Source organism: Pseudopipra pipra, chromosome 1 (genome assembly GCF_036250125.1).
Source record: "Pseudopipra pipra isolate bDixPip1 chromosome 1, bDixPip1.hap1, whole genome shotgun sequence".
In the NCBI taxonomy this organism is placed as follows: Eukaryota; Metazoa; Chordata; class Aves; order Passeriformes; family Pipridae; genus Pseudopipra; species Pseudopipra pipra.
In genome coordinates this window covers 87022040-87040702 of record NC_087549.1, presented here as the reverse complement: position 1 = coordinate 87040702, position 18663 = coordinate 87022040, and the positions used below count along the sequence as shown (strand labels likewise).

Here is an 18663-nt window from a genome sequence, read left to right as displayed (position 1 = left end):
TTCTAAAAGGTTTATCTTATAAATTCTGAAAGCTTTGGGTTTACACAATGTTCGAAGAAGCCAGTAAGCCTCTTCCTGGAGTTTTTTCTCTAATGCCAGTACCAATATTCCCAGTTCCTCAGAAATGTTGGGATACGAAAGGAGAAGAAGGAATTTTGTCAGACAAAGCAGGAGGAAAAAAAACACCAATTCACTAATTTTATTATGCTCAAAAAATGTACAAGTCCATTTGGAGGTTTAGAAAGGAACTGCAATGGAAAATGATCCTTAAAAAAACAAAACAGCCCCCCCAAAACACAGTAAAACCAAAAAGGATTTCCGGTTATGTTTAAAATGCAATCTACACCACTTCATCTTTTTTTCATAGGTGCTACTACATCACTGAGCAACAGGAGTGCAGTGGGGAGCTAAGTGTCGGGGAGAAGAAGGGGACAGCGTAGGGATAACTACTCACTGTTACTACAGCTATTGATCCTGAGAATGCAGGCATGACAGCTGTATACAGTATTTTTTGGGCAATGCAGTTCATCCATCATTTACTCCTCCATCTAATCTCCAAACATACTGCCATTACCCAATTCCCATCAAGCTGCGCTAAATGAGTCTTTCCGCAGAAGCTTACAGGGCACGACCTGCTCCTCCTCTGCCGGCACCACAGACACATAGCCCTGACAGCTTCCTACAGACATCTTTAGCATCCTTTCAAACCAAATTCTTTCTGTCGCAGGACAGGCAGACAACAGGTCAGTGGGGAGATGCTAATTGCAAATTAGCTGTGCTGCAGGTCTTCCCCACCTCACTTTCATCTCATCAGTACCTTCTCATCCCTTGCTTTCCTGGCTTGCAGTAGACTGTGTCTTGACTGAATTTACAAAAACGCTTGGAACCATTACTGGCGTGACAGACAAACAGCAACCATATCTTTGGCTTGAAAAAGCAATTTCAAGTCTCTGTGTCCTAGGCGTTTCTCAATTAGAGGAGCATGAAGTGTATTTAAACACCACTTTTACAGCAGCAGGTTTTAACACAATCAGGTTTCAGGAGATCTGTTTTTTAAATATCAAACAACACTATAAGAATTCAGGGGGAAAAGGGCAGTAGCCCACAGCAAAAATGCCCAGACTGCAAAGCCCTGGGAAAAAACAATTTCAAGTTACTGAATTACACCATAGAAGACATGAATGGCTGTTTTGAAACAGACTAAAGATCTGCAACAGAAAATATCACACCATCACACCACACCCAGACACACAGTTAAACAGTCTTGAGAACTGGATACCTTAAGTTAAAAACCAAGCCAATGTGCATGTGTGTTAGGGCGAGCCTGTAGTACTCTCCCGAGCTCCAATTCCATTTTCAACACACCCCATTCCTGAGATGCATGTTGCTTCTATGTGTTTTTCATGTCTCAGTATATTTCTGTGTATTAGCTCCAGTCTCCCCAGATTAACTTTTGGCACCTTTGTCACCCTCCTGCAAAGGGTTCCTGCTTGCTGGGAAGCTGGTTCCTAGTAGTTTCATTTAAGTCATGCTTCCCTTCTGTACTAAAAGCCATGAAACCATTCTTCTCTACCCATCCTGCCCAGCCCACCCACGATTTTCTAAATCTCTCTCATACTTATCTACCAAATTGTCTCTACCAGAATTGTTTTTCTCAGTCATTCTCTTGCTCTGACTATTCCTCTCAATTTTCTCTGAATTTCCTGCATATCCACGTTGAAATGGAAATCCTAGACTGTGCGCAGCTATCAGCCTACACATAAAAGGAGTATAAAAGCCCAGAGCCTCATTTCCCTTCCCACATGCCATCCAAGGACAGGTAAAGCATCAGTAGAATGGTGGAGCCACAGCCTCCTATTTTTGACCCTGAATATCAGCTTTCCAAAGATGAGAGTGGAAGCAACACAAGACTTAGGGCAAATTTATGTCAAGAGCAGCACAGAGTAAACATTTCCTCTGACGGATCTCAAGATGGCCCAGCGGGGATTTGGGGCTGCCCTCCAGCCCTAACCTGCTCCAAGGCACCAGAACTGACATGCACACTTCGCAAATGCATCTCTCTTCCAAGGGCAGGGCTGTAGATCCATCTCACTGACTATGCATCCAGACCCACCTATAGATATGACATTGTGTTTATTTATTTCAGATGAGAACTCCAATTATAGCACCGAATTATTCTGAGGGGGTAACAACAAAGATGCTGCTTTTAGTCCAACATGGATTTATTTCAAAGCAATTTCCAACATGCTGCTCAGCAGCAGAAGTTGTAGAATTGTACACCACAAGGCGGGCTGCCAAAACTGAGCTGTGCTGCAGCTGAGCAGGCAAAAGTTCAACATAAACAAAATAAACTGAAAATGAAAACTGGGGAGAGAGGGATGGAAGGGGGTTAGGCAGACAAACAGGCAAATGCCAGTGCTGAGAAAGAAGACCCTAAACCCCACAAAAACATTCTCAGTAAGGAGGGAATACACCCTCATTTTAAAACACAGCACAAAGAAGCATCCAAAAAACGAGCTTGTCCCAGCACTGCTAGGAAGAGAGCCAGCAGAAGATTTCAGATTTAGCCGCAGCTCAGATGAGCTTCTTTGCGTGCTCAGAATACATTTTTAAAAGGTAGGAGCTCAACCATCAGTGTGGCTGAAACTGAAGCCCCCTAGAAAGCAGAAGCAGAATTAATACCGTATTTTCTAACTCTTATTAAAAGAACAGCATTTAGCTCACAGGGCTAAGTACCTTAAAATTATGAGAAACTATTTAGTCACCCTTGCAACTTTGGCCTCTCAGTTCTTTGTGCTACTCACTGGCAAAAGCAACAGAACTGTAATTTCAGGGAGACTTTGGAATTATGAACTCATATGATCCACACTCATAAAGGGGCAAACTCATGTGGAACAGGTTGGGCTTTGCAGACAATTTACTGGGGTTATTTACTCTGACAACATCTGCTGTGTTGATACTGTAGTCAAACCTAACAAAAAAGTGTTTGCCAGAGACTGCTCCTTGATGGGTCCTGTAGCTGCAACCTAGGAAGCAGCACTGGAGGATTAGCTGCTGGAAACCTTACTGGAAAAATATGGAAAGAGAGACTCTTCAGGCTGATCTGGGGTGGTCACAAAGAATTGAACTCTCTCCAACGCTCCCAGGCCAGTAGGTTAACTGCTTTGGTATGCTAAGGGACATTTTTACTGATCTGTTATCATCAGTATTTGCTATTTTGTGGTGTTAAAACATTGCACCTCAGCAGAAGTTCAATAGAATTTCAGGGAAAAGGCACCTGAATAGGCACTACTGCAATTGAGGAGCCAGGCTGAGCTCAAGGAGCACTGGAATGAAAAGGTCTCAGGTTGTCTTAAGGAGGTGGCAGAAATTTCTCTTAAAAAGTGTCAGATTAACATATTTTATTATGGCTTTGCTACCAGTTCCATATATGATTTAGAAAGTGCTTTTCAGCCTGTTGCCAACAGATCACTGAAATGATCAGAGGGAAAAAACCACATGCTTACACAAACAATCAAAGCGTGAAAGAAAAAAAAAAAAACACACAATGGAGCAATTATAGTCCAAACTTTTTGTTGACAACAAATGAAAAATAAATATCCCACTTGTGGCAACACCAAGATGAATGGTGGCTTTTTCTTTTCATCCTATCTCTTGATCCCAACATCTAGTCAAGCCTTTGACTAAGAACAAACTAGAAACACTGGTAAAAAAAGATAGTGTAAATAACCAGATTACAAAACTTACTGTCAAAAAATAGATAGAAATAAAATCCAGCAACATAATACAGAGTTCACTGCAGGAAAGCCCGTCACACCATTTCACAAAAGATCATGAATTTTGCTCAGCACAAACACAGTAAACAAAAGCTGGAATCTTCCCAATGGAATAAGAAAAACAAAACACTTTAAATATTATAATAGCATAAAAGCCAGCATTGAAGTCAACATCATGAATACAGGCTCCCTCTGACCTCCACATCTAAAAACATATGGAGGTAATAAAGGGTCCTTGAGTCAGACAGCAAAAGTTATTAGTCAAGAAAGACAACTGAATTAGGAGTGACTGACAAGATCAGGGCTGTTTATCTGACAGATGACAATAGGACTAAATAAATATACAGAATATAGTGGAAGTTAATTAGGAAGTATTTTTTACTTGCCCTCCTAATACAAAGTCAAACAGAACCAAATCACATTTCAAATTTACACTTTAAAAAGAATAGGTGGATAGCCTTTAGGACTCAGTGGCACAAAATACTAGGGATGACAAGAACCAAGAGGATTAAACTGCAATTGGATACATATACAAATAATCCGCACATTTACAGTAATAAGCAGTAACTAACAGATGGAGATTAGAGAAACATTCTGTAATGAAGATATCATTTCCCAACAGTTTAGGGAATGATTTCATATACCACCCTCTGTAGCATCCTAGTCTTGCTACTGCTGGCTACATGACCCCCAGCTAGGGGGACACCCCTTGGATTACTCCAGCACTCCCTGGTTTTCCAGGACTGTTCTGCTACCAGAACTGCTCAGTGGCAGCAGTTATGAGGTACATGACAGATTTTCCATCTGAAAGTATATGTGCATCCTTTAAGGCAGGCTTGGGCTGTTATCAAGCAGCCTTGATTAGAGAAGTCAAATTTCTGCAGTTAAGGTAGACTTTTTGTAATCTCACTTAGCTCACTAAATCACAGAATATTCTGAGTTGGAAGGGACCCCACAAGGATCATCAAGTCCAGCTCTTAAGTGAATGACCCATATAGGGATTGAACCCACTACCTCATCATTATAAGCACCAGGCTCTAACCAACTGAGCTAGTCTCAGTTCACTTACGGCCCTTAATAATGCTTAAGCAAACCAGTCTTCATTGTTTAGTCATCTGAGAGTTTATTTTCCATTCTGCCATTACATCTCTTGTAAAAGTTATTAATCTTGGGATATTTTTTTTTTTGCAATCCAGGAACAAACTGCAGAAAAGAAGAAAGGCCAAGAACAGTACACCTTGATTGCATCTTTGTCAACTATATGAGCAAACTCACAGAACCTCTTCCAAAGCAAATATATTCCTTTTAAAGACAGGGTCTCCAAAAGGTAGTAAGATTCTTTGTAAAGGGAGCATCCTGTATCCTTCAGTAATGGAAACCCTGATAGCCCTATCAACATCCTCAAGTGAGTGTCAGTGGCAAACAGTAAACTAAACAACAAGGAACCTGTTTCCTAGCCAGAAAAACCAGGCATGATTGCAATACAAAGTGAAAGTTCAGCTTGGCAAAGTCAAAGTCAGCAATGGCTAGTTCCTCCGCCCTCCCTTCCTTTCTAACTGCATGCTTGCAAGAGTTGACACTGTTACATCTAGTGGAAAAAAATCCCACATTCTTAGTTACAGTCTTAGTTGCTCTTTCATGTCCTATACTTCATTGGTCTGGTGCTGCAGTATGAGAAAATTTGATAATAAATCTATATTTTTACTTGTCCTTAACAAAGTTGGGGATGATTGATGTTTCAGTCAGAGGTGAGCAGCTTACACAATGCATAAAAATGTGGCTAAGCAGAGTGCAAGTGTATTGCTATGACATCTAGGTGCCTTATGTAGTTCCAAAATATCGGAAAACTGGAAGGACTTTGGAATGCAACTGTAATGCAAATCTCATTATTAACTACCACTTTACTCTACTGAGCAAATATCAGCATGTCCCTCCTGAATAACAAGAGGATTTCTAACAACAGTCATCGTATTTCTTAATCGAGAACTGAATTCACTGGCAATAAGTCCCAGTTCCCGGAAGAAAAATTACTCTGTGCTCTCTGTAGGCAGACGGGCTTTTAACGAGCAAGGGAACCACAAAGGGCCTGATCCCAACCCCACATAAGCCAATGGGATGGTTTCTACTGACTTCAGTGGGCTTTGGATGGAGCTCTGAGGTCCTAATTTTGCATTTGTCACACTGTCAGCTTCATTGAAAGCTGCAGGGAGTTTCACTGTCACTCAAAGAAGAACATTTTTTCAACAACTAATATTATCCCTTTTTCCAATGTGGAAAATTCCCTATTATAAGGAGGAAAAAGAATAATAAATTGTTGAGAATTTCAGATTGTATTTTCAACAAAAAGAACTCTTTAGGATGACGCTCAGGAGAAATATCTTGTCCCAACCCTGATTGTGAACAAAGTGCACTTAAGTGCTCCAAATGTATTATTGTCTTTTCCACTATAACTTACAGGTGGCTTGCTGATAGTGTATTTTATTTTCAAGTCTACTTATTCTAGCAATTGTATTTTCCAGAACCAAAATGGTCTCTCCATTTGCAAGTGGTGGAATGTGTTGGAACAAACCACTACACTGGAATAGTAATTTACCATGTATAATAGGTCACATGGGACATTTTAATTTACAATCTATAATATACTGTTTAAAAGACACAACATTTTCCTTGATATGGTATTTTTCTTTCTACTGTTGTGTTTTGCAAGACATTACTTCAGTGTACGCCTGACCTACTCATCAAGTACATTCTTTAATCAACTTAATAAATTACCTGTAAGCTTTGAGTTAAGTACACAATTCTTCAATTAAAACTAATAGCCATGATTGCAGCATCTCTGTGGTGCTGCTGCACTCTGTTGACTGTACACTACGCAAACAAAGCTGGGGTCAACAAACAAGTGTTCTTCAGAACTGAGCACAGCATTTCCTCCATTTGATAGTCTGACCAGTCACAGGTTTTATCTCTTGCCCATCAAACTTGCAACAGGTTTGCCTACTTGGTTATCACAGAATATGTGCATATATGTTATCTTCTTGTAGATGTTCTTTTTATTCATAATTACAATGAAAAGGAGCTCCCACAGTACCCAGTGATTTCAGTGAAAGTTGCTAATACTCAGAAGCCCAGAAATAAAGACCCATTTTATAAAGTCAAACCCAGTATTAACTGCATTAGCAGACACTAAGAAAAATGTCTGCCTAAGTGACATAACTCACAGTAAAACATCTGGCTTTGTGTAACTGAGCCTAGCCATTTACTTCAAGAAAAACTTGAATCCACTGCACCATCCCAGTTGATTTTCACTTGCTCAATACACACCCCATCTACCCAACACAACTGAAAGGAATGTTCTCACCTAGACTGTTAAACTTCCATTATGGCTTGTCAGACATGTCACTTAATAGTGCCGCCTCCTATGTCTCTGTGGTCCACAGAATGAGAGTGGCAATATCTCAGCTCAGAATCCTGAAACCTTCATATATCAAGGTAATAAAAAAAACCCCACAAGAACTACATTAAATCAGTCTTCATTTATCTCCTTTCCGGTGTTCATTCACAAAGAATGAACAGTCATTCATTTCCTTACTATTCATCTGCCCCACATGTGTACTAATAGGCATGAAAATACTAAACATAAATCTTTTCTCCATCCTCAGACTGATTTTTAAAAGGCACCCTTCCCTTGCATTTCTGTGTGATGCCTGATAAATAATAGATCAGTTGCATGGTGTTAGTGTTAATATTAATGTTACCAGGCAGCATTTGAGAGAAGCAGGGCAGAAACCTGAATTCTGGAAGAATTTGGTACGGTAGCAGTCACCATCCAGATGCAAGTTTTGCAGTTCAGGTCTACCTCTATAATATACAGATCTTACTGGTTGTGCAGTCCCATCAATTTCTATTCAATTTACCCAGAGATGAGGATGTTTAGCACTTGATAGAACTTGGCCACAATTTTTTAAAATTAGTTATTTAAAATTAACTGGTAGGTTAAAATAAAATATCCATCAAACACAAAAAACAATGAAAGACAGTGTGATCTGCTTCAGGAATGCTGACATTTATTTGTTCTGAAATTAAAGAAAATCTTGTCTCCTCAGCCTAAATGTTGACATTTTCCAGTATGGAGATAAGTAACCTTTGAACTACTCAATGCTTTCACTCAGTTTAAGAAATACTTCCTAGCTATAGGGTTTTTGTCCCTACAAAAATATATTCCGGATCCATAAAATATAAAAAGCAGGATTAATTATTTAGTGCAAATCCATCACTTTTCTGGGCAGCAGTACTAGGAAGCATAGAAAGACTTTTTCCTCCTATCTCCCATCTTGGCCACTTTACAGAATGTATGTTTGGCTGAACCTAGCCTAAGAATTAGGGGCTGGGTCACCATGTTATCCCCCTCAATACACTTCTGAGAAAGTCTTGTGAGTGCAATATGTGCAGGCACACACACACGCAACTCTCAACACACAAAGGACAGCCAGATCCTTCATCATCCCAAGAAATGCGTGGTATGACTGCCTTGGTACAGTGGCTGCTGTCTGTGGCTAGGAAGATTCTTGTAAGATATAAGCAAACAGAATCATCTCTACCTTCCCATGCAGATTTCTAGTCAAGAATTCAAGAGAAACTCAGGATCCACTACAGATATGTTGCTTCTTCACACTGCTAGGACAGTACAGAAAACAAGCATACCATACTGTCACACTAAAGTTCATTTAAAAACTGATTTAGGAGGAGTGGGACAAAAGTTACATGAAGGATATATCTATTGTATTAAAGAAAAACTAGCTTCAGGTACAGATCTGACACCTAGCCAAAACGCATTTCCGTCCCCCACCCATATTCCTTTGCAGGGATTCCTAGCCGGCAGCACAGGCATCCATCACGGGAGGTCTTGACAGGACTGGTTCATCTTGACTTCCTAGCCTGCTCAGCTACGATGGCCAGCTACAGTGTTATTATGGGAGAATGGATGAGGCAGAGGTAAAGATCAAGAAAAGAGGGGAAGAGTATGGCATCCCACCCCCAGGTGGAAAGCAGAGCCAAGCAATCAGCATCCCAGGCAGCATCAGGCAGAATCAGAGCAAAGGCAGCACAGGCAGAGGAAACTATTTCAGTGAGTAGAAAGAGAGGAACAATATTCACCTCTAACAAAGGTGATTACAAAAGCTTTCACTCTCTCTCTGACATAGTCACAGCCATTGCAATGTTTCTCGAACTCTAATATGTTCACAGTTACGTACTATGAAAAACAGTTCTGCACAGTAGTAGTCTCAACCTCTGGTCTACAAGGTTAGCAATTCACTAGGATTTCTCTGAATTCAGAAGCACTCACAAGCCTATTGCTATCGCTCGTGCATCCTGTGGTAGCTGACTCCCTTAGCCATTTTTCACCATCCCACTGCTTGTCAATAAATCACCCTGCTAATTCCTGTGATGCCTCCTGTGAAGTGCTCTGGGAATTGTGGCAAAGATTTCTGGGCTGCATCTGAGAACTGGTGGTGAATGGCTGACTTCAGGTTGACATGATGAAGAAAGGTTAAGCTCTTCAGCCGAGAAGCCTCTTAGAAATGATTCATTGTGACTCCAGCTATCCCTTTTCTATACAGCAAGTCTATCCTCCGTGTCTGCCTGAACACATAAGGGAGTTGACACTTGTCTTCTGTGTGGCTCACGTACTTAAGTTTTCGTCTCTCCGCATTACTTGTGAAGGGTGATTACATTTCCTATGGAATATCACTAGTGATACATCACACTTTCAGAGCTGTGCTTCCCCCCACCCTTTAATGGGACCTGTGGTTACTTTATCTTTTTCCTTTCTTGAATACCGACCCTCCCACAAGCCTGTGTGTTAGCCACCAGGCTCCCACCAAAGAAGAATAACAGGACTCCTACTGAAGCTCATTAACAGTAAATTATTTTCAGTTAGTAAAGACAATTCTCTCGGTGAAGTCTCTGAAGAGCCAAGAAAAGTAAAGCAGAACACTGTCTGCCCCACAACTGATTTGAATATAATGGTTTGAAGGAACCCTTAGACTTCAATAGCAACCCATTAAGAACAGCTATTTGCATGGTGCCTGTCTGAAAACCGAGGACAGGAAAGAAGGTGGAGTCTGTCTTTCCCCATCTGTTGATTATTCTTTTTTATTCAACCAGATAGTCTTCAAATAAACACTGGCATCAGGGGTCTGAACTGGCAATCATAAGCTGTGTAAAAAGACATAAGTCACAGAACTCACTTGATTTTTGTATAAGGCAAGATTTTTTTAATTTTTTTTTTTTTTTTTTGGTAGAACAGTTCAAGTGCTTGCTTTTTCTACAGGAAAGACTTCTCTGTCCCACTTGTCACTCCTCTCATAGTTTTTCATTACACTCTCTGATTTTGGTAGGGAACTTCTATTTGGGAGACTCTCAAAGCAACCCAAAGGAATCTGAATCCCCACTGCAATTCAAAAACTGTAGGCCAGGCATTTAAATACTTTTGAAAAGGATGCCTAACAAAGATATGCAGACAGATTGCAAGTCTGCACATGTAGAGATAATAAACATAGCACTGAAAAGGTCTACGTCCATATCAAACAATACTTTCTGGCTTGTGCTATAGAAGAACATGCTCATATTTGCTATCTGACTTCATCCAGTAGGTGCTATAAAGAAGCTGGAACAGAGGTGTTTGAAATTCAAAATTTCTAAAATATTTGAAGGAGTCTTTTTAAAAAAAAATACATGTGCATATTTACTCAATTATTCTCTATATTCATTACAACTTGGAATGTTTTTGTTGGGAGGAAAAGGAGGAATTAAAAGCTTTTCGGTTCAGTTTCCTGAAAAAAAAATAAGACCTACCAGATGGCTAGCAGGGGCTTCATGAATGTCCTTGTTACTGTTCAGGATATCTGGGAAAGCTAAACTCTGACAGTCTCAGTCCTGGTTGGGGACAGCAGAGTATCATGACTGCTAGAAAGTGGGAAGTGTTGAAGCCACGTAGCAATCAGCATGGCAGTGTTACCTTGTAGTGACTGACAGAGTGCAAGCCCAGGCTCCTTTAAACCTCTAGGCAGCTGAGATGAAAACCTCACCAACTCAGGTGGTAGATTATCTGGGCTCTGGTGGGACACGAGCAGAACCCACGTCTTCATAAAGCATCTCCCTCTGAGCAGCCCAGTGTTTACTCTAAATTAATTTGGCCAGAAAGTCCCTGACCACTAGGAGTTGCTATGAGAATGGAGTTGCTATTTCAACACAGCTGCTGTTCAAAGGAAAAAAAGGCAGGGAAGAGGAAGAACCTGAAGAGTAGTTGAGGCCATTCCAACTGTGAATCAAGCAAACAAAGTGCTGGGTCCTGCACTTTGGCCAAAACAACCCCCTGCAGCGCTACAGGCTGGGGACAGAGTGGCTGGAGAGCAACCAGGCGGAGAGGGACCTGGTGGTTCTAATCAACAGGAGGTGGAACATGAGCCAGCAGTGTGCCCAGGTGGCCAAGAACGCCAATGGCATCCTGGCCTGTATCAGGAATAGTGTGGCCAAAAGGACCAGGGCAGTGATTCTGCCCCTGTACTTGGCACTAGTTAGGCCACACCTTGACTACTATGTCCAGTTCTGGGCCCCTCAGTTTAGGAAGGACACTGAGGTGCTGAAGACTGTCCAAAGAAGGGCAATGAGGCTGGTGAAGGGACTGGAGCACAGGCCCTATGCGGAGAGGCTGAGGGAGCTGGGGTTGTTTGGCCTGGAAAAGAAGAGGCTCAAGGGAGACCTTATCGCTCTCTAAAACTACATGAAAAGAGGTTGGAGCGAGGTGGGGGGTTGTTCTCTTCTCCCAGACAGCCAGCAGTAGGACAAGAAGGTACAGTCTTAAGCTGTGCCAGGGGAGGTTTAGGTTAGACATTAGAAAGAAATTCTTTACAGAGAGAGTGATCAGACATTGAAATGGTCTGCCCAGGGAGGTGGTGGATTCACTGTCCCTGGAGGTATTTAAGAGGAGACTGGATGTGGCACTTAGTGCCATGGTCTAGTTGACAGGGTTGGACTTGATGATCTCAGAGATCTTTTCCAACCTGGTTGATTCTGTGATTCTGTGTGAAACACCACTGGCCATTGGTTTTGTCTAGGGCACAGGGGAATGCCTGACATGCACACACCAGGAGTGCAAACTCCATTACATGTATGTTTTCTAAGCTGATGCCCACAAGGTAAAAGAATCATAGAATCATCACTGAATGGTTTGGGTTGGAAGGGACCTTAAAGATCTAGTTCCAATCCCCCTGCCATGGGCAGGGACACCTTCTACTAGACAAGGTTGCTCAAAGCCCCATCCAACCTGGCCTTGAACACTTCCAGGGATGGGGCAGCCACAACTTCCCTGGGAAGCCCGTTCAAGTGCCTCACCACACTCATAGTAAAGAATTCCTTTCTAACATCCAATCTAAACCCAATCTCTTTCAGTTTAAAGCCATTCCCCTTTGTCCTATCACCACATAGCCTTGTAAAAAGTCCCTCTCCAGCTTTCTTGCAGGCCCCCTTTAAGTACTACAAGGTGCTACAAGGTCTCCCCAGAGCCTTCTCTTCTCCAGGTTAAACCCTCCCCAACTCTCTCAGTCTGTCTTCATAAGAGAGGTGCTCCAGCCCTCTGGACTTGCTGGAACAGAACCAACTCTTTCTTACATTGGGACCCCAGATCTGGATGCAGCACTACAGGTAGGGTCTCGTGAGAGCAGAGCAGAAGGGCAGAATGCTCCCTTGACCTGCTGCCCATGCTGTTTTTCATGTGGCCCAGGGTGCAGTTGGCTTTCCGGGCTGCAAGCACACACTGGTGCATCATGTGGAGCTTCGCATCAAACAACATCCCAAATCCTTCTCTGCAGGGCTGCCATTCTCTGCCCAGCCTGTATTTGTGCTTGGCATTGCCGTGACACATGTGGGAGACCTTGCAATCAGCATGTCTGTAGCAGGAAGGACAGAAAAGGTTCTTATTCTCAAGAGAAAACAGGTGGCACTGATCCTGGTTGGGACAAGAAAGAGAAAAGAGAAGATGGACTGGGGGTACATCTGTAGTGCTTTAGCCAGCCACTATGGAGTTATACTCTACTGCGACAGCTGAAGAAAGGCTCAAAAGTGAATGAGTATCCTCTGACAGAGCCTCCCACGAATAGTTAATGAATTTAAAAAACATTAGTCTTACATTCATGTGACCAAAAGAGAGGGAAAAAAATCCAGAGCTGGAGAACATAGTTCATTAATTGAAAACTGATCCTCTGCTAGCTACTGTCAAAAGCAGCTTCTGGGTTGTTTTTTTCTGCAGAGAAGCTGCTGCTAGGACTTTGCCAGTTCAGCAGTTAAAAGTAATCTCAAAGAATCCCTCAGCAAATTGTATAGTGCTCAGGCTGAAGAAAAACACAGTGTTCAGGGACTGAACTGATTGTTTTAATTTGCGTAATACTAGCAGAAAGAAGCACTTAAGAATTATTCTGCTTAATTCACCTGTTTCAGAAGCAAGGCAAAACCAAGCCAGCTTTAATAAATACACCAGACCTAAAAGTATTTGATTTTATCTCCATCTAGATAAGGGAAAGTGCAAAATCTGGCAATAAAAATGAAATTATGTTATTACACTGTATTTTCCATATACTAACAAGAAGCTAGGGGCGTGCATTGACACAACACAGCAGTCAACAGGATCTGACTCTTTGCTGTCAGATCTGTTCCTTTTACTGCTTGGAAAAGAAGAGACACAGGTCATCTGAGTACTCCCAAAGTCTCTAAAGATGGTGCCACAGTGCACCTACCTTACTTCTTCACAGCAGCCAATGCATTTCCTTTCACTTCATTTAACAGACTGTGACAAATGTGCAGATCTCACCCCAGACGTGTGCAAGTAATTGACTCAAAGGCAAGAATAAATCCTTTCTTACCTATTCCCTACTTATATTTTTAACATCATAGCCGTCAAAATGCAGCAAATCAATTTTTCCCCCCTTACTGTCTCCACATTGCTTTTTCAGAGTATTTTTAGTTGTTCTGATTAAAAATTTACCTCTTAAGTACCACTGAGGACACAGTGCATATCTTGATTACAGTTTTGTATAACTTTTTCAGCCTACCTACATATCTTTTTTGCAAAAGAAAATGTGGAGCCATATTCCTCCTTCCTTCCCTTATCTTTCTAACAAAATGAGAAATTTTAGTATCAAACTTTAAAAAATTAGGTCTCAGACCAGTAGGAAAACAACCTCACTGCAAAATGCAGAAAATACTTTTTCAGAACAAGGATGTGAGGCCATCACACCTAATGGGATTACAGAAGGTACCTTACAGAAGAGAGACATGGCATGCTAAGATGGAAAAAACATTTTTAGGGCTCACCCAAAGCAAAGATAAGCAGCCTTGGCACTTTTGGATTCTCTTTGTGGTGCTGCATTGTAGGGGACAGGTATCACCCCTGGACTCTCTCTGTCCTCTTCATCAGGGACAACTTGGGTTACCAATGTCTTGTGCCACTTCTACCACATATTCTACCATATGTGACTAGCCAGTATTTCCTCTATTACTTTGGCCAGGTGTGTACCAAAATGCAAGACACTGCTCTCCCTGGGATTCTTTGCATGGCAGCAGTTTTGATTTGCTTATTCATAGCGGTCAGAGACCTTTTTACTTTTTGACTGCCCTTCGGTCAGCCTTTCTTTTTCCCTGTGAAACCTGTTTCCTTTCCAAAATTGGAGAAGTCTTGACCACTGAAAAGAGATTACTTTCTGATATTGATTAGACAGCTTAGACTAGCTGAGTAGTAGAGGGCCCAAACTTAAAGATATGGAGCATAAAACAGCCATTGCAAAAAGTAAGGAAAAAAACCCTCACTTTCTTTTCTTCCTTCAGTAACAATACAGTCCAAAACACTCTCTTTGTTTTTGCAAATGTTTGTTCACTAAAATGTTCCAAAGGGAAAAATGTCAGCTACAAATCCTCACTCATCATGTATTTGCACAGCAATGCTTAAAGGTCCTTAAAGATCTCCAAGGATTTGAAGGAAATAATTCAGTGAGGTAGCAGAAACAGAGCCACTGCTTTCCAGTGTCTGGTTACATGGCTCATGCAGCATAGGACAACTTCAGGCAAGTCACAGTGAACTGATTTCACAGACCATGCACAGAAAAATATGTTCCACCAACCAAATGTGTGAAAGTCTGTTTGAAGCTAATATACCAAGGTAAGATAGCTGAAATCCACAAGATGGACTGTGGAAAATGTTTTGCTCACTGAAAGGAATACTTCTCTATTCTGCCTACCTTACAGATGCCCTGCTCCTGTTCTTGCCAAAACCACCACAGTTTCACTCAAGTTCCTTGGCACTTCAGCGAAGTCACACTTTTTTTCATATATGCCAGATGATTCTTTACATACCTGAACAACAGGTGTGTTACAGTCATATTTTGCATTATTCATCTTGAATGAAGTTACACTCTGACTGTGTTAACAGGAGAAGCCTGAAGCAACATTTAGATTCCCAGAATATCCTAAAAATTGGGTGATATTTTCCCAACCACATTCTGTCTGTGATGCCCATTTATGCTACAGGCAATGGGAAGGTATCAACAGCTGACAGAATTACCCTCTGACCAGTTCAGTGTCATGTACTAATTGCTCCCTCCCTCAGATGTATGTTCTGAAGGCAATAGCCATATTTCACACAGGTGACACATCTCTCTTGTTCAAGGATCCCCTATTCCCAGATTTCCCAGTATAACTGCAGACCTAAAGCCCCTGAGCAGCTGCTGTTTGACAGCTGAGACCAACAGGCCATCTCCTTTCATGTGATACCTTGTGCAGACACACATCTGTAATGTGGGGAGGTGTGTGGGGATTGCAGACACCTGGGAAGTCCATGTTCTCCTTTTAGTTTGACACTTGTGATTCATAAAGAGCATTTGGGATAGGCAGATCTGTTTGGAATTGGTGAGATGAAAGAAAAAGGAAGAAGTTCTTGTGGATCAGGGGACTCCTGCTGAGAATCCCAACAGTTAATCTTTGACCCAGAACCACTTTACACAAAAGCTATCTACCTCAACCTAGTTGCTAAAACTTGGTTCTCAGCTTGGAACAGAGCACATATATCTCTTTGCTCTGTGAGGTCCACCTGTAGCACTGGTGAACAGGAATTTCCAGGAACGACAACATTCCATAGAGCTAAATACAGAAATGTCGATGTGTTCTAACTACTGCTGGTACATTATTTTCTAGTAGGGAATGCTTATCTTTCCACCTCAAAGTAACATTTGACTGCAATATGAAATAACTTTCTGCTTGACAGATTTTACGATTGATCTAGTCCCACTATCCTGGCATCCATTACAACTAGTTTCCACTGTAAGGAAAATAAAATAAAATTTTTGCAGACAAAAGTAAACAAGGAAGTTTATTTTCTGGAAAGCCTTCTTCACACCTTACACATTACTCAGTTTACTTCAATGCTGTGGTTTTGGTTCGGGTTTTTTTGTTAAGTTTACCTAAAATGCATTTACGCTGGAACGGTTCTTAATTACCTTGGCAGAGTAACTTGGCATTCTCCTAAATTTGTGCTTTTTAGCAATGAGACTCCTTCCTGCCGTATCTTTTAATTGTCTGTGCCTGAAAGTTGTCTCAACATTATCTCCTTACAAAGTGGATAATCGAGACTTACTTTGATTTACTTGATTTCAGGCATCTCTTCCTTGTTTAAACAATTACTTGTCTCATGCTTTTTTTCCCTCCCCTTTCCTTTTCCCTGTAGAGGAATACATTCTTACTGCTAATACACACCGTAATTGCAATGTACTGGAGCATGGATATCAGTCTGAAGCCCTGTGAAACCTTGAAAGGTTTCTGAACCAAAGAGAAGGCAACTACGCAGTATCACACAAACAGCCTCTATAAAAGATCTTAATTTAAAGACCCCTTTCTGTGTTATAAATTAGTTTTATTTGTATAACATTTTCTGGTTTCCAATCTTTATAGTCCTATAACTAAGAAAGGTGGTTTAAGAAGGAAAGTCAGACTACCAAATGTCTTAATTCCTCATGAAACTGGAATTTTTAAAGGATGAAAAAAAAATCTTAATTTTAAATTCTAGAAGTGATTAACTACAAGCATGAACTTATTAAGCTGCTTGTAACTAATATGCAAAACAGTAGCACTGCAGGTTTTCCTATCCTAGGCACTTTTCTCCCATCGTCCACAGCTGATTCACTACAAATTCAGTGCAATGGTTACAAGTATCTCGATTTGTAGTATACAGATCCATAGCAACACTGAGGATCTCTTATGTTAATTTCTGTGCCCAGAAGCTTTTCTGCAACACTGAATTAAAGAAGCCACTGTATCATTCCTATAACAAGACGATTATCTTAGAATTAAGACTAAGTAGAAAACTCTTTTCAAAGAGTTAGTCTTCCAAAGCCTTTAGAGATCAGACAAAATTACTTATATGGCTTACATCATCAGTTCTCAAAAGTTACATATCTGCACACATCCTGTTCTAAGGAGAAAGGGCAAAGTAACCATTATGTTACACTCTTTATTTATGATTCTATTTTTAATGTGGTAGATAATCTCCTTGGAATCACTGATTTTTAATGGGGCATTTTGAAAGATTTATTTTATTGCTGTTGCAGTTGAACAAACTAAGAGGACTACAACGTCACTTACCAATAAATCCATTAGTGTCACATCCCAAATTCTTCAGACATGAAGGTGAGAAGTTTTTCCTCCTTATAGTGTCAAAACATATCTGGATGTCTGCTGAGTGAGGGCTTAACCATTTTAGAGAACAATACTAGTAAAGTCCTAAATCTGTGTGATAATTCTCAGTGAGCAGTCATCTTTCTCATCTATTTGCAAAAGTCACAGAGGGTATCAGAGGTTCATTCTTTGCAGAGGAACATCTGTCATCCTTGGTATATGTTCTGGATGTGTCAAAGCATATCAAAGGAGAAAACACACATAGTAGAAATCCAGAGGAGTGAATCCTGGCCCTATCTCACCACTCTACTAGTATGGCACACTATTCTAAGTAAGGAAGAGAAGAATAACCTATGAGTTGAGCCATGACTGATGCAGTGCTGCTGGCAGGCCCTCACAGTGTATCTGGATTTCTCCAGTAAGCTGCAAGAGTAATCACAGAATAATACTGCCTCTGTTTCAGAGAGCAGGGAATGAGATTTCTCCAAACCTTCAGCCTTAGCAGAGCTGCTTACACTAAATGTAGGATTTTCCCCTAAAGGATACTATAACAACAAAGATAACTGCTTGTTTGCTATCACTGGGAAGCATGTAGACAAAAAGCAGCAATAAGTCATGTCATGTCATTCAGCATGAATGAGTGGACAGGTTAGTTCCAGAAATGGGTTCAACATCCCAATTTTTACTAAAAATGTTGACTGTACTCTATCATCATAATAGAAAATAATCAAATATGTTTTCAGCAGGATCTGCGTGAGCAGCTTTCAATGTCTATGTACTTGTGCTGATACGATGGTGCACTCCAAGTGACAATATGAACTTACCCATACATGCAACAAACTTGCTTTTGGATTTCCCTGAAGGATACAGTCTTCTTGTTCTTTAGAATTAATAGTACTTATTGTCTTACCCTAACCTATATTTCTCTTCTGCACACGCCATTTATGTGAGCGTGAGAACCACGCAAAAATTAATGATTCAAAGCTTTCAGATGACCATTGCATTCGCATTTCGCTTTCTTCACGCAGCAGAAACATATAACACCACACAAAAAGGGTAAAAAGGAAAAAAAACAACAAAAAAAAAAATCCACTGAACCACCATGAAAACTAGGCATAGAACAATCTGTTCATCTGGTCTGCATCACACATCAAATTCAATAGAACAACAG

The 18663-nt window shown here is 40.9% G+C and overlaps 1 protein-coding gene across 9 annotated transcripts in view; it reads right to left on the bottom strand.

Annotated features, from left to right (window-relative positions):
- Positions 1-18663, bottom strand: part of FARS2 (phenylalanyl-tRNA synthetase 2, mitochondrial) — a 240492-nt gene that overhangs the window by 55996 nt on the left and 165833 nt on the right. The gene's annotated exons all lie outside the window — the stretch shown is intronic.